The 15,835-nt window shown below is 44.3% G+C and overlaps 1 protein-coding gene across 2 annotated transcripts in view; it reads right to left on the bottom strand.

Moving 5' to 3' along the window:
• Nucleotides 1–15,835, bottom strand: part of LOC144770421 (C-Jun-amino-terminal kinase-interacting protein 4-like) — a 1,040,418-nt gene that overhangs the window by 188,502 nt on the left and 836,081 nt on the right. The gene's annotated exons all lie outside the window — the stretch shown is intronic.

The raw sequence follows: 15,835 nt of genomic DNA, 5'->3' as shown, positions 1-15,835 counted from the left end.
AGAAATACATGATCACATCATATGTCAATTACTATTCAGACCCACATGAAGCATGGATGGTAACTATATAATGTCAATTTAGACACATTAAAAATCACAAGCCATCAAATCATTGTTCTCAATGAGGCAATTTGAAAATTGGCTCAATCAACATAGATAGGCAATCGTTGTTTCACTTTAAACATGCACCACAGTCTCTTATGGGAAGCATAATGTACTGTTCTACTCAATAACTGAAACAAAATACTCCTTTTACCATGATGGTAACATGTCTCTCAACACACATGAACATGAGCTTTGGGCGGTGTATAAAGCAAACATCCACTCTCTGCCCTAATTTTGACCATTCCTTCAAATGTTATCATGATCTGCAATACACAAGTTTTCATACAAAATATCTGAAATGCTAACACCTTTTAAAACAAAAATATCATTTTAATTAGGAATTTAACAATGTTAAATAATGCATAAATATTGCACTTTTGGATATATCCATAGGAGTTGCTTCTATCAGGAAGCAACTCAAGACCTGGCTGTTCGAGCAGTAGCGAACCCCCCTCCCCCAAGCGCCTTGAGACCCTCCGGGTGAGTAGCGCGCTATACAAATGCTTGATTGATTGATCCATAAATCAGTAACGTGTGTAAATCCAATATTTGTAAAGCGCGAACAGCTACCCGAAGGAATCCGGGCGCTGAGGGCTGTCGGGAAGATTAAGCAAGCTACTGCCCAGAGTCACATGGTGCTGAGCTGACCTGCCGCCGGTGCCGGGATCGAACCGTGAGCCCCAGCATCCAGTGTCAGTCGCCCTGGCCGCGGTGATATACATGCCTTGGTTTTCACAATACATAATGCACAAGATGTACAAATAATTGTAACAGTCGCAAATGCTTCAATTCAACGTTGGTAACCGTTAAAATGATTTTTCTTATGCACTAATAATATTTTAGAAGTTAACATTTTTACCAACTCCTTGCAAAAGGGAAGGGGGTCGCCTTGAGATCCTTCCCCCTTTGTGAACATAATACAAAACATGTATGGTAAAGAGGACAGTAGTCCATAGGACCACTGCACAATCAAACAAAATGTAACTTGATATTCAAACATCTACCCTACACATATGTTAATGGTGGTAACATTTAAAAAGCACGGTCACGCCAAAGATCCGTATTTGAGGCGAACCCTAATGATTTCGTCAATAGGCTACTCTTTTTTGCAGACCCTACAATGCAGAAGGATTGTTACCGAACAACAAAAGAGTCCCAGAGGGTCTGAAAAACAAAAGAGGGTTTGTGGTGTGCAAAACTCAAACAGACAACAAAAGGCCCCTGTACTAACCTATGAAAACGGTATTCAGTGACATCCTGGTGGATAGGTCAGAGATACCCATCAGTCACCACTCGGAACCGCCCTTCATCATTTGGGAGTCTTCCAAAACCATCCACATAGATGTATTCTTTATCAAGCGGAAAGAGACCAAGATGTGGGATAGATCTCTTCTACTGAAAGAGCAGTAGTATGGTATACCACTTCTCAAAACCAATAAGTGGTGGAGTGCGGTGTGACTGGAGGAGTGCAGTGCAAAACAAGTGATGTGTAAAAAAACATATAAACAAAGTGTATAAAATTGGATGAGGGAGTATAGAACAGTATTTATTCAAGTGATACTCACTCCGCCAATATTAAAAATCTTTTGTTCAGACAGTTTAAGAAATGCGCTGTCTAGAGGTGGAACCAGGTCGACATGTTTCAGCAATATATGGACAAATGCGTCCTTGCTTTCTTCAGGACCTTACAACAAAGAAATGCTACTGCATGTATAAAATAAATAATAATAAGTGAAAGCTAAGAAACACAGTTCACAGACAAGTACTAAGGTCACCTGCAGTTCCTAGGTGAAGCGTCTTGTCTTGTTTCTTACAGCTATGTCATTCACTAAAAAAGGGGGTTAGAACAAAAGGGGTCAGATGTTGGAAAGGCTGACCTTACACAGACAAACACACATAATAGCTAGGTCTAATGCATATAGACCTTAGCCTAAGCCCGACTCTCAGTGCTGGCTTCAGACACTCACATACATAGTGTAAATATTTTACCATATCGGGATATAGAGATTATATGCCCTAATGAAGAGGATCTTACCAAGGCTAGTAAGAAGTGAAGACCTCACCCCACCTGGCAGCAGCTCAGGAGAAGAGTGAAGCGCCGCTCTAGAGGACAAGTAAACAAAACGAAAACATGTCTCTCATCTGTATACAGGGACCCACACCCAGAAAATTCCTTAAATAGACTAAAATGTGTCTAGTAATTAAACTATGTTCGAGCTGGCAAACTGAGGACGATAGGCTCACATTAATCCATACTCCGTTTGTATTGGGAGTAACTTACAGCCAGTTGTCCATAGCTCATAATTTGAATGAGGATTGTGTTGCTATCCCCCATTTCACGATGGTATTAAGCCTCCCAATCTATCCCAAAAAGTCCCATATTTTACGACCAAAACGCCGTTTCGGGCTTACCTATCCGTCGGTGCTTCAAAGCCGGCGTCTGAGCCGACTGGGGAGGCACCGAAGGATCGTTTTGCCTCACATTTGAAGCTCACATCTGATTGGGCGCGAGTATCACATGATGCTCGATGGCGGCCACTCATTGGCTCTCAGTTGTATAATAATGTTAGAACGCTTTTCATTGGAAGACTCCCGCTTTTCATTGGATAGACCTCCGCTGCCTAGGAAACTCAAGTTTGTTTATATTTAACCTCCCCGCCCGCCGAGACTTCGTGCAAGCCTGAGCAGGCAAGTGTTATGAGTCTAAGAAGGTCGCATGTATCTCTTGCGGGAGTTCTACACTGACCCCACGTCTTCATAGCAGACCAGAGTGTTGTATCCTCAGTCCATACTCACTAGGGAGTCAGATATGAGCCTGAGACCAATGGCATGTTCCGTGGCAGAGGGACGATATTATAAAAACAAGGGTCTCGGGAGAGTGTAACTAAACCTAGTTTTTATCCCAAGGGCAAGCGTAGACGTATTGATTGTAATTAAACCATTGATAATGGATAGTAAGTGATGTAGTCACTAAACTTGTGTAAAGAATAAGAACACAGTAGTTACAGTGCTTATAAAAGGTAATCACTGAGATTTCATTGTTGAACTTATTATCACTACATAGTTGGTATAGAGAGTGCTTATAGAAGGTGGTCCCTGGGACTTCAACATTAAACCCATTATAACTACACAGTTCAGTGCCATGTAGAACGGTGAATATATCAAATTCATCTAGACAATAACTCTCATAAACATTCATAATAGAAAGTTCTTGCTTTCACAAACTGGACCAAGGGATTTCATCGTTCAGCCCCCTGTGGTGAGTGTCAAGCTTAAGAACCCATTTCTGTTCCTTCAAAAGGAGAAATTTTGTCACATCCACAATGTGAGAAGGAATGAATGGTTGTTCCAACACTGTCCATTGGAATGCAGTTGAAGGGTGGTTTGCTTCTAAAAAGTGTGTAGTCAGCTTGGTGGCCTGCCTCTTGCACCGGATGGTGCTCTTGTGTTCGCATATACTAAAACGTATTTTACGTGTAGTCATGCCAACGTACTTATACCCACACGGGCATGTGATTAGGTAGACTAGTCGTTCACTGTTACAATTCGTGAATTTGATTTGTTTCCAAGGTCTTGAAGTTCCTATGTCTATCTCAGTTTTTTTTTTAGTTTGTGGGCACGCTTGGCAGGAGCCACACGGATGGTGTCCAGTAACAGGAGGGAGATCCCATAATGATCCTACAGCTCTGGGTTGTTCCTCACGAGGTCTAGTGTGAACCATCCTATCTCTCAAGTTAGGACCTCTCTTGAAGGAAAACAGTGGCGTTTGGAGGGTCAAATGTCCAGAGTTGAGAATTGGCCAATGTTTTCTGACCGATTTTTGGATTTTGTTGGAAAGTGTCCCAAACGTATGGACAAAAGTGAGTCTGTCCAATGGGGCTTTAGGTGTAGAGGGTTCCAGTAATGCTGATCGATTGTTATTCATGGCCCTTTTCATTGATTGACGTACCAGCTTTGGTGGATAGTGGCGTGAGATTAATTGATTGCACAGTGTGGTAGAATGTTCTTTGTATGCTGTGGTGGTGGAACAATTCCTTTGAACCCGAAAAAATTGTCCGAAGGGGAGATTTTCCCTTAGGGACCTGGGATGATGGCTGTCAAACAACAGGAGTGAGTTCCTTGACATAGGTTTCCTATAAAGTTCGGATTGTAAACCATCAGGTGTGGCTACAATTAGTAAATCAAGGAAAGCAAGTTTATGGCCTCGTATCTCGATGGTAAATTTGAGAAAGGAATTCCTGCTATTAAGCCATTCAAGGCAGTGTTCACTAGAGCCACGCCAAACCACCAGCACATCATCGATATACCTTTTCCAGGTTTTCAGGTTATCGATGTAAGGGTTGTTATCATTGAGGATGTGTTGCTGCTCAAAGGAGTGAACATATAGGTTCGCTAGACTGGGGGCGTAAACGCTCCCCATGCTAGTGCCAGACACCTGCAGGTAGATGTCCTCTTCAAATCTAAAGAAGTTCTGCTTCATGGCCAAGGTGGCGCAAGCCATGATGAAGTTGACCGGTGTAATACTGTCCAAATCCTTAGAGTCCAGCAATGCATGGATAACCTCCAAAGTCTCATCCTGTGGAATAGAGGTATATAGTGCCTCAACATCGAAAGAGATCAGAAGATCTGTGGTGATATCAAAATCGATGTTGGGCAACAGGCGTAACACGTCCGTGGTGTCCTTCAGGTACGTGGGCATTTCTTGGACCATAGGTCGCAGAAAATGATCCACGAAAGTGGATAATGGTTCCAGAACCGACCCTATGCCCGCAATAATTGGACGTCCCGGAGGCGACCTCTGTTTTTTATGAACCTTGGGCAAGGTATAAAAATAGGGCATCATCGGGTGTGCGGTGTACAAGAAGGTAGCTTCGGCTTGGGTGATCCAGCCCTCCGATGAGGCCTCTTCAATCATCGTCCGGATAGTCCTTTGAATTTCATCAGTAGGATCAGATTCAAGGAAATGGTATGCATTTCTATTGTTGGGCTGTCGTAAACATTGGGATAGATTGGGAGGCTTAATACCATCGTGAAATGCGGGATAGCAACACAATCCTCATTCAAAGTATGAGCTATGGACAACTGGCTGTAAGTTACTCCCAATACAAACGGAGTATGGATTAATGTGAGCCTATCGTCCTCATTTTGCCAGCTCGAACATAGTTTAATTACTAGACACATTTTAGTCTATTTAAGGAATTTTCTGGGTGTGGGTCCCTATAGATAATTGAGAGACATGTTTTCGTTTTGTTTACTGGTCCTCTAGAGCGGCGCTTCACTCTTCTCCTGAGCTGCTGCCAGGTGGGGTGAGGTCTACACTTCTTACAAGCCTTGGTAAGATCCTCTTCATTAGGGCATATAATCTCTATATCCCGATATGGTAAAATATTTACACTATGTATGTGAGTGTCTGAAGCCAGCACTGAGAATCGGGCTTAGGCTAAGGTCTATATGCATTAGACCTAGCTATTATGTGTGTTTGTCTGTGTAAGGTCAGCCTTTCCAACATCTGACCCCTTTTGTTCTAACCCCCTTTTTTAGTGAACAACATAGCTGTAAGAAACAAGACAAGGCGCTTCACCTAGGAACTGCAGGTGACCTTAGTACTTGTCTGTGAACTGTGTTTCTTACCTTTCACTTATTATTATTTCTTTTATACATGCAGTAGCATTTCTTTGTTGTAAGGTCCTGAAGAAAGCAAGGACGCATTTGTCCATATATTGCTGAAACATGTCGACCCGGTTCCACCTCTAGACAGGGCATTTCTTAAACTGTCTGAACAAAAGATTTTTAATATTGGCGGAGTGAGTATCACTTGAATAAATACTGTTCTATACTCCCTCATCCAATTTTATACACTTTGTTTATATGTTTTTTTGCACATCACTTGTTTTGCACGGCACTCCTCCAGTCACACCGCACTCCACCACTTATTGGTTTTGAGAAGTGGTATACCATACTACTGCTCTTTCAGTAGAAGAGATCTATCCCACATCTTGGTCTCTTTCCGCTTGATAAAGAATACATCTATGTGGATGGTTTTGGAAGACTCCCAAATGATGAAGGGCGGTTCCGAGTGTTGACTGATGGGTATCTCTGACCTATCCACCAGGATGTCACTGAATACCGTTTTCATAGGTTAGTACAGGGGCCTTTTGTTGTCTGTTTGAGTTTTGCACACCACAAACCCTCTTTTGTTTTTCAGATCCTCTGGTACTCTTTTGTTGTTCTGTATCTTTGGGGCTGTTCCCAGAGCTTGGTCTTTAAACATTCCCCCGGGTCCTACTATACCTTTGCGTTGTTGTTGAAGGATTGTTACCCGCATTCCTAGTTCTGCACCATGGAAATTATCAATTGAAGTAAAACAATCCCCCACCATCCTGGCTCTAATTCTCGGAGGCAAGATGGCGGCCACAGCAGTGGCCGTGTGAGGTGGTCTGTGCACAGCTCTCCACAGCTCCCCCTAACCCCTTGACCGGAGTGTGAATTGCTTTGAGAGAGAAAGAAGCGGTAATGCAGTGGTACAGTACCGGAGCTGGAGGTCGCGGTGTCTTGTGGACGCGGTATTCTACTATCGACGCCCCCACGCCGGTCTGAAGGCTGTAGCTGAGGCCGACTGCGAGGTGTGTTGTTCGGTGACGCCGGCGCTGGTAGCCGTGCAGCGCTTACAGAGCAGCGGCTGCGGCAGCAGCGCGAAAACAGTTTTCTCACTTGTGGCAGATTGGGACTGCAGGATCGCGCATCGGTTTACAGTGAGCTCACGGCAGTAAGGAGCGCAGGTGTGTGCGGTGTCTGCGGTCTTTTGAGTTGGAATACTGAGAGCTGCAGCTGGACATCGGAGCAGTGAGCTAACCCGAATGGCGCCGAAGGGCAGAGGTGGTGCAAGGGCCCGCGGGGGCATCTTGGCAAACACAGCTGCAGGTACGGGGATGGAGGGAGGCGGTACAGCCCCGGGCCACAGTGGCGATACGGAGAATGCGGGGCACCCTGCCACTCCCAGATGTGGCGATACTGATGGTAGTAAAGGCAGTAAAGCTCGCCTTAACAGCAATAGTAATTCAACCATAACACCGCAAAAAATTGGGGGTACTCAGAACGCAGCTGGCGGCACCAAGTCACAACAGGAGTCAGTTACAGTCCTTAATTCACAGGTTATACTGCAGAAACAGGATACTGCAGTGAAGCACCGGACTGTTCCAGCAATTTTCAATAAAAAACAGGGAATGAAAGCGAAAACTGGCTCGGAGGCAGTGAGTACGGATCAGGCTGCTCCTGGGGCTCTAACTGGGCCGGCTAATGATGAAATGGTCCTTGTCATAGGAGAGGCTCCAGAGGTGGCAGCCTCAGTAAGCCCATTACGCAATGCAAATATCTTAGCGATTGGTGAGCCAGCACTCTCTGTAGCAGCAACCACAGGGGATAGTGGCCCTCCGGCAGGGTCAAGTTCAGATCTGATCTTATCAGCAATGGACAAGGGCAGTCATGTGGAGTATGCTGGGTCCGAGGGCAAGTTCTATTCCATGTCTGATCTAACAATGGCCTCTGATAAGGAGAACGATGATGATAGTTTCAGTAACCCAGGAGATTGGGGGGACGTTAGAGAAGAAGAGGAAGGTGATGATCTGGAACAATCTTTTCCCCATGAGACAGTGAGGAAGGTGATCGAAATTGGAGAGGGGCCACTGCATGAGCAGAGCCTACCGTTTGTTCAGCCGAACTTGGACGATGATCTTGAGAAGGATTCTATCACTCTTGGCATAATTTATAAGAGTATTATGGCTCATTGCGCAGAAACTAAGGCAGAGGGGCTGCGTACACAAGGGGCTGTGAGGAAACTCCAAAATACAGTGTGGCGTCTGGTAAAGACTTGTGCAGAGGTCTCAACTCGTGTGGTAGAAGTTGAAGAACGAGTTTCCTCAGCCGGGGACTGCCTTGTGAAGCAGCAATCAGCCATTGAGATCTTGCAAAAGTCCAAAATAGATGTGGATTGGAAGCTTACGGATCTAGAAAACCGTTCGCGACAGAATAATTTGCGCGTCTTAGGTATAGCTGAGTCAAAAGAAGGGGCAGACCCAAGGAAATTTATCGTTCAGCTCTTTAAGGAAGCCTTTCCTGAACTTAAGGACTGGAGCTGGGAAACCGAAGTGATCAGGGCACACAGGTTTCCATTTGTTGTGCGACAGCGAAGGAGTGAGCGACAAGTTGATCAAAATACATACCCTAGGGCGATTTTAATTTGCCTTAATAACTATTTGCTGCGAGAGGCGATATATGACTTGGCACGACCTGAGAAAAAACGGGTTGGAATGGGGTGTGAGTTTTTTGTACGCCCTGATTTTTGTCCAGCAACGGTTCATGAACGATGGCAACTCCGGAGGTTAATTGCACCTTTACAAGCAAAAGGGGCTCAGGCTTTCCTTCTCAACCCGTCAAAATTAAAAATCATCTTTAAGGGACAAGCTAGATATTTTACATCAGAGATCGCTGCACAGGACTATTTAAATGATATGGACAAGGGGTAGAAAAGTTGACATATGTTCTCTAGCATATCATTGTATAGCCAAAGTATATTCAATACTTTGCTTTTCTAGGGATGGGTATCGAATCTTTTTTTCTTTTGCTTATTGAGATTTTCTTTCTCTCAGGACTTTCCTTTTTCTTATTTTTTTTTTTTTAGTAGTCGATTGATTGTCCATTTTCCAGTGATGATTCTTGGTCACTGGGTGTATGCGGGAGAAGCCCGCGAGCTACCTGTATGATTGTTAAGATGGGTAATTGGCATCTTGTATGTAATATAAAATAAAGAGAGGGGAAGGAAATGAAAAATTGAACTTCAGTAAGGATGACATGGGAGAGAGATGGTTTGGGGGCAGGGGAGCCAAGGGGGGGGCATCGCACATATAACTTCTGCATCGTAGAGGACACGGTCCTTAAGCCTCAGCTTGGGTGGTGGGGTTGTGTGGGTGGGGAGGGCTGGGGTTCGGGGGTCAATGTGGGTGGGGTGGTGGGGGGTGTGTGGGTGGAAAAAAAGAAAATAATACATGAGTACAGTATGGTACCGAGTTTCGTGTGCGCGCTTTCTGTTTGTTCAATTCAGTGTGTGCGGTTAGCGGAGGGAACCCACGCACAGTTTGATGGTGGTTAGGGGTATCAGGATAGGCACGCTGAATGTCAGGGGTTTGAATTCTTTAGATAAAAGACGGCGGGTGGCACAGGAATTACGACTGCTCCTCTGTAATGTAATGTGTCTCCAGGAGACCCATATAGTTTCATCAAAAAGGAAACTGCTAGAAGAGTTGGGATTCAATCTATTAGCCTGCACTAAATATTCTTGTACGTCTAGAGGTGTTGCAATCCTGGTCAAAAAACACATAGGTAATACCTGTAGAATCTTAACTGATGGGTTGGGTAGGTGGGCAATCGCAGAATGTTTCATAGGTGTTAGAAAATTTACGATTTGTGCAGTATATGGGTCCAACATAGATGAAGCTGCTACTTTAGATTTTTTAAATGTTGAGCTTGCGACCTGGCCAACACCTTTGATCCTGTGCGGTGACTTAAATATAAATCTGGCACCTAATATTCTATGTAACGAGAAAGCGATTTACAGTGGTAGGAAACCGCGTGTCTTCAAAGCTCTGCAATCATTACTATATGCGCATGGGCTGGTAGATGTTTGGGCCTCTCTTAGGGGCGCGGAGACTGGATATACCTTTTTCTCTTCCCCTCATCAAAAGTTAGTGAGACTGGATTATTTTTTTGCTCCACAATTGTTATTGAATCAGGCATCTATTCAGGTATATCCAAGAATCACATCAAATCATGGGCCAGTAGTTTTCTCGATAACTGGTATTGTAACAGTCAGCAGGCCTAGGGGTTTTTCTTTTGATCGTAAATTATTACTAGATCAGCAATTTGTGGAGCATATGAAGGAATGGATTACCACCCTTTTTAGCATAAATCGTGGGAGCACTAATGTAGGCTGCGTTTTGGATGCCTTCAAGGCCGCCTTTAGAGGTGAAGCCCTGAGTGTGGGACTGTATAATAAAAAAAAGCAGGCAGCAAAATTCCAAGAGCTGTACCAGGAGCTTATAAAGGCTGAATAGTTGCTCATGTGGGGTATTCACACAGGGAATGATATAACCGATCTTACAACGGCGGTGGCACGGCTTAAAGCAAGGTTAAATCTTAACTGGTGTCAGGAAACTGCAAAAAAAATGTATCAAAACGGCAACTGCACTGAGTATGGGGAGGCAAGTGGCAGGTGCCTCGCCCAAAAACTTAGAGTGAGAGAGGCAGCTCAACGAATTGATAATATCTTGGATTCGAATGGCTATTCCACTGAGAGTGAAAGTGGTATCCAAGAGGTGTTTAAACAGTTCTATGATTTACTTTATCACGGAGATGATTATTATGAGGACAGGGCGGGCATTCTCCTCCGTCAATACTGTGCATCAGATCTTTCTTTGGATGAGGCAGAAAGGTTGGATGCTCCAATCACGTTAGAGGAATTAGAAGTAGCGGTGAATGGGTTGGCTGCGGACAAGGTGGCAGGCCCAGACAAGCTACCTCTGGAAATCTATAAAATGTTCCTTACTGTATTGAAGCTAGATCTGTTAGCAACAATCAGAGCAGCTCAGAAAGGGGCTGCCCCCAAGTCTTGGGATGAAGCGTCCATAGTCGTGTTTCACAAAAAAGACAAACCTGCAAATGTACCCGGCTCATATCGTCCCATTTCGCTATTAAATGCGGATGGGAAGATCTATTAAAAAATATTGGCTATCAGGCTGGCTTCAGTTATTGCCCCATTAGTCTCCACCACACAGCATGGTTTTATCCCGCACCGGGGAACGACAAATCATGTAAGTCGGGTAATAACACTCTTTGACTATGTTAATGGTGCTTTTTATGGGATGTAATGAGGCGGCGTGGATTTGGTCCAGAGTTTATCACCTCAGTGCAGACATTTGTATGGTCAACCTGTTGCCCGTATTTGCACCATGGGACTCGAGTCGGAGGTAGTTCATATACAACGGGGCACTAGGCAAGGGTGCCCGTGCTCCCCATTGCTCTTTTCATTATATATTGATCCGTTTCTAAAAATGTTGGAATTTAGCACCAGGATTCAGCCAATAAACGTACAGAATTATCAGTTTAAGGTCCTCGCCTATGCGGATGACGTTGCTGTTGTCACGCCTAGACCAACCACAGCGATGCAGGAGATTGAGCACTTGGCTATAGAATTTGGGTCAGTTTCCGGCTATAAGCTGAATACGGCTAAAACTCAGCTGTTATGTGCCAACATGCCGTCGTATTCTGACCCAAGGGCTTGTCAAGAGGTTACTTATTTGAGTGTTAAGCTCAGGGTCTCCGCAACTGCCTTGGTTAAATCAAACTGGGATGCTCTCTTGATGGGGGTAAGGAGACGGCTAGACCGGGCTGAATGCCTGCATCTCTCTCTTGTAGGGAGATGTAATTTATTAAAAATGATGATACTGCCTAAAATGCTGTATTTTTTTAGATGCGTGCCCTTAGAAATCCCAAAGGCGAGTTTGGCACAGCTGCAATCTATTTGTATGCGATTCATGTGGTCTAGGGGTAAGGCCCGTCGGGCTATGCGATATATGGTATTACCGAGATTGTCAGGGGGCTGGACTGTACCTGATGTCACTCTGTATTATTATGCTTGTATGATCCAAGGTATGAATATATTGCTTAAAGGGGCTGGCCCTCTTGATATTGCGGAGTGCCCCTCTATATACCAGATGTTATTGGGAGTGAAAGCTAAAAATTGCTTGTTTTTACACTTAGATTGGAGCTAATACAAGCGTACTAGATTTAAGGTCTTGGGGGCAGCGTATAAAGTGTGAAGAATAATCAGGAACATGTATGGGTTCGAGAAAATCTCTTGGTATACACCATTGGTAGCCACAATATTCTTTCCATCTGTTTTTTGGGATTGTGTGGTCCACAACTGGAGATTAAAAGGAATAAGGCTGGTGGGAGATTTGTATTCGGAAGTGGGCCTTAAATCATTCGATCAACTCAGGGAAGACTATCAGCTGCCTAGCGAGAATTTTTTTAAGTACCTGCAAATTAGGCATTATTTGTTGAATATGTGTGGTACTATCCAATCCAAATATGAAATTGGGGCGACAGGATATACGTTTAGAGGTTTCTACTGATTTGGCCATTCAATTATTTTTGTCCGCTAAACTGTCTGCCCAACATTTCAAATCAGACTTTAATCTCTACCATACCCCAGATAAGGTTTCAAAGTGGACTGGGGACCAAATAGGGAAATGTTTTCGCTGTGGATATCTTTCTGCAGATGATGTACATATTTTTTTTGCATGCCCATCTTTAGTCAGACTATTGACGCAGCTGGAGAAATTTTTAACAGAGATTTTTGGTGTCCCTACGCAACTATCTGTTGTTCAGATTCTTTTAGGGTGGAGATGGGCTCTGGTGCGGTAGGAATATCAAAGCAACAGGCTTTTCTAATATTTCTAGCCACAGCTGTATTTAGATTAAGCATAGCTTCTCATTGGCTTCAACAAGAACCGCCTACTTTTGAGGGCTGGAGGGCACGGTTCTTTTCTATATACAATATGGAGCACAGCTTATACGCCCCCAAAGGTCATCATAAAAAGAAGCTAGGTCGGCAAATCTGGGACACAGTCTCGCAATAATTGGATTTGGAAACGTAAAATGCGGGGCCAGTCTGGTCCCTCGACCACTGTTCATTTTGGCCGCAGTTTCATATTTCATGATTTATAACATTGGTATTTTTTATTTTTGTATAGGCCAATGTATATGCTTGTTAACATTGTTTTTTTCTTTTTTGTTAATTTGAAAGCTCGCAGCGCATATTGTTTGTATGACATGGATTTGAACCTACTGACTCATGTATTTTCAATAAAAAAATAAAAAATCCTGGCTCTAATTCTCGAACAGTAAGGAATATTTTCATTGGAGATCCTTAGAGCCATCTAAAGTATTGTAGTTCTCCAGCAGTGCAAGGCATAATGGGACAGGGAAGTTGCTGGTGTGTTAAGAAAAAGGTATACCATTTTTAGTTTACATTCCCCTTCATGCTGTAAACATTTTTAAGGGCATCAAGTTGCTGCAAGGTGGTTTTTAATTTAATGATTTATGAAGTTTAAAAATATATATATACAAGTGGAAAAACTGTTGAAATTCAGGAAGAGATAGGCTGCAATTAAACACTGCATGCATACATATATATTGCACAGTGACGGTCTCCAGTGCACAGTAAGGTCAGAGTTTCCATTAAAAAGGCAATTTTGTGTTGCTAATAACATTTGGTGCTGTTCGGCGAATCTGCATGAAACTGCAAAAATTCTGTCACATTTAATCCTTCATACAATGTTTTGCGCTCATAGCTCAAGCAGGGGCTAAGAAAACAAGCATTTGTAATGCAATTTGTCTCGTCTTTGGGACCTTATTTAGTGATGCAGCAAATCGCACATTAGTGCAACGTTTATATAGTGGCTATAAATGTATCACTGTGTAAGTCCTCCGTCCAATAATAATATGCAGCCCCCTAAAATTCTACAGCATGGGGTAGTTTGGCGGCTAATATAAAGTAAAATTGAACACCCCTAGGGAGAGTAAATAAAGTTCAGAGGAGCTGTTGCCTTCCTGGAGAAGTGTGGGGCGGACTTAGTCTCCAGCATTATGTTTCTAACAGCCACCTGTAGAGGTACGGAGATCTGTTCAACAAGAGTGTAACACAGACCTGCAACTCACCAGCTGCAGGAGATGGCCTGCCTGCAGCACAGCGCCCCCCAGTGACGGAAACAAGCCTGAGCCCGCTTGAGAGTCTGGAGAGGATAGTGAATAAATCCCTCTTATTTTCAAAGAAATATTACCTTAATGCCTCCTACCGTGCATTGAACGTTTGAGGACAAAGGAACGCAAATTATTATAAGAGGATTTCACTCATACTCAACTTCGAATTGCAAAGGGAGCAGTGACTGGAACGGCGGCAATTCCCAACATCAAGGAGTGCCAGCAGCTCTTCCTTTAAATGGCGAAAGCGAGTATGTGGTGGTGAATGCTGTGTGGCACTGTGTAAAACTCACAATAAGTCCCTGCATATGTGGCTGAGAGCACCCACTGATATAAGGTAATGTCCTTCCACTGAGGGAAGAAATACCTCATCCTTTCCCCGACAGGTGATCAAGGGAACAAGATAGGGAGTTTGTGTTTGTAGGCTGAGGTGCCTCAAATGGAGCCAGCTCTTCTGCTTCCACAACTGTTACCCATGTAACAGGTTTCAGCCTGTGGAGAGTCTTGAAAGCGCTGCTGCCAGAAGGGTGGTCGCTAGGTTGCAGCTTTGACACCACCTCTGCTCCACTGTCTGCGATATGCAGCCATGGGAATTGGGGGCTGGAGGGCCCCCATGGACTTCACGATGTCGGTGCTCTTCTTGATTTTCTCAAGTATCGGATCGACCTCTCCAAAAGAGATGTTGAAGAGGTGATGTTGCACCTCAGTCCAGAATCCAGAGATTTTAGGCCAGGCATTCCAGCCAAAAATGATGGTGTTGACTACCCTGGTGGAAGTGTCCCCTGCACCTAATATTGGTGTTTCGCATTAAAATGCCAGCACTAACACAAGCCCTTGACCCCCACTTCCTGTGGAACTCTGGGAGATGCCTAATGAGCTCCTTCATCTCCTGCCAATTATGGTGATCACATCGGGAGAGGGGGATCATGAAATTGGTGATGCAGTCAAAGCAACGTGCTTGCCTGCGGAATGTCCGCATTTACTCAGGCAGAGAGGCACCTCATGTTGCCTACGCTAAAGCCTTCTGGGTGCTGTACTCACGACCATGGAGTCAGAGGGAACTAGACAGAGTAAGTAGGAGTGTGCTTAAATTTTGTTCTCAAAGCTTGGTGTAACAACTTTGACCTTAATGGACTCCTTAAAGTTGGTTAGTGGCGAGCCTTGCCATTCCCTTCAATATGGGAAGGTAACTAACTCTTCTCTCTATCTTGGGCACAGTTTTAATGAGGAAGTCATCCTCATTCAGCACAATATGTGTTTTACTTTGTGGGGGCTGGGTCGCCATTTGAAAGACAGCATGGTAGGCAATGGTAGTGTTGGGAGCAGAGACCCAGGCAGGATAAGTTTCAAGACCAGCTGTCAGAAAAAAGAACCACATATTCCTCCCATGGGCCTTTTCCCTCCCCAAGCATTAAGAGAGGTAAGGACAGCTGGGATCAGAGTCAGTATTCTGTGGCTCATGAGGAAGTAAAGGGAGAAGGGGTGGCGATAGAGATGCGTGGTTGAGGCAAAGGTTGTAAAGGTGGAAGGCTCGTAGCTGGGTCTCTAACCCTCTTTAAGGGATGTGGTGTATAGGGTTTGAAACAAGATTCCTCCTTGAAGGCCAGTCTGTGCTCCTTCAGGTTTCAAAACAGTCCTGAAGCTGAGGGCTTTGCTTGTGTCTTGTTGTCAAGGGAGGCTTTAGCGCCAGTTTCAATGCTAGTTGGGCTTCCGGTATCAATTTCGAGTCTAAGTGGACCTTTCAGCAGAAGGCATAACAGGTGTCGTGGTTTGCATTCAGAAGATCTAGGAACCTACGGGATCAATTGGTGCATACCCGCCGGATTCAAGTGGTTAAAAATTCAGAACTCCCCTCTGGACACTAACCATGTGGGGGTGTTCTGTATGTGAGCTTACGGGGGTGACAAAAAAAGTG

This window comes from Lissotriton helveticus, chromosome 7 (assembly GCF_964261635.1).
Source record: "Lissotriton helveticus chromosome 7, aLisHel1.1, whole genome shotgun sequence".
Lineage (NCBI taxonomy): Eukaryota > Metazoa > Chordata > Amphibia > Caudata > Salamandridae > Lissotriton > Lissotriton helveticus.
The sequence above is the reverse complement of the archived record's forward strand: the minus strand, read 5'-3'. Positions and strand labels throughout refer to the sequence as shown.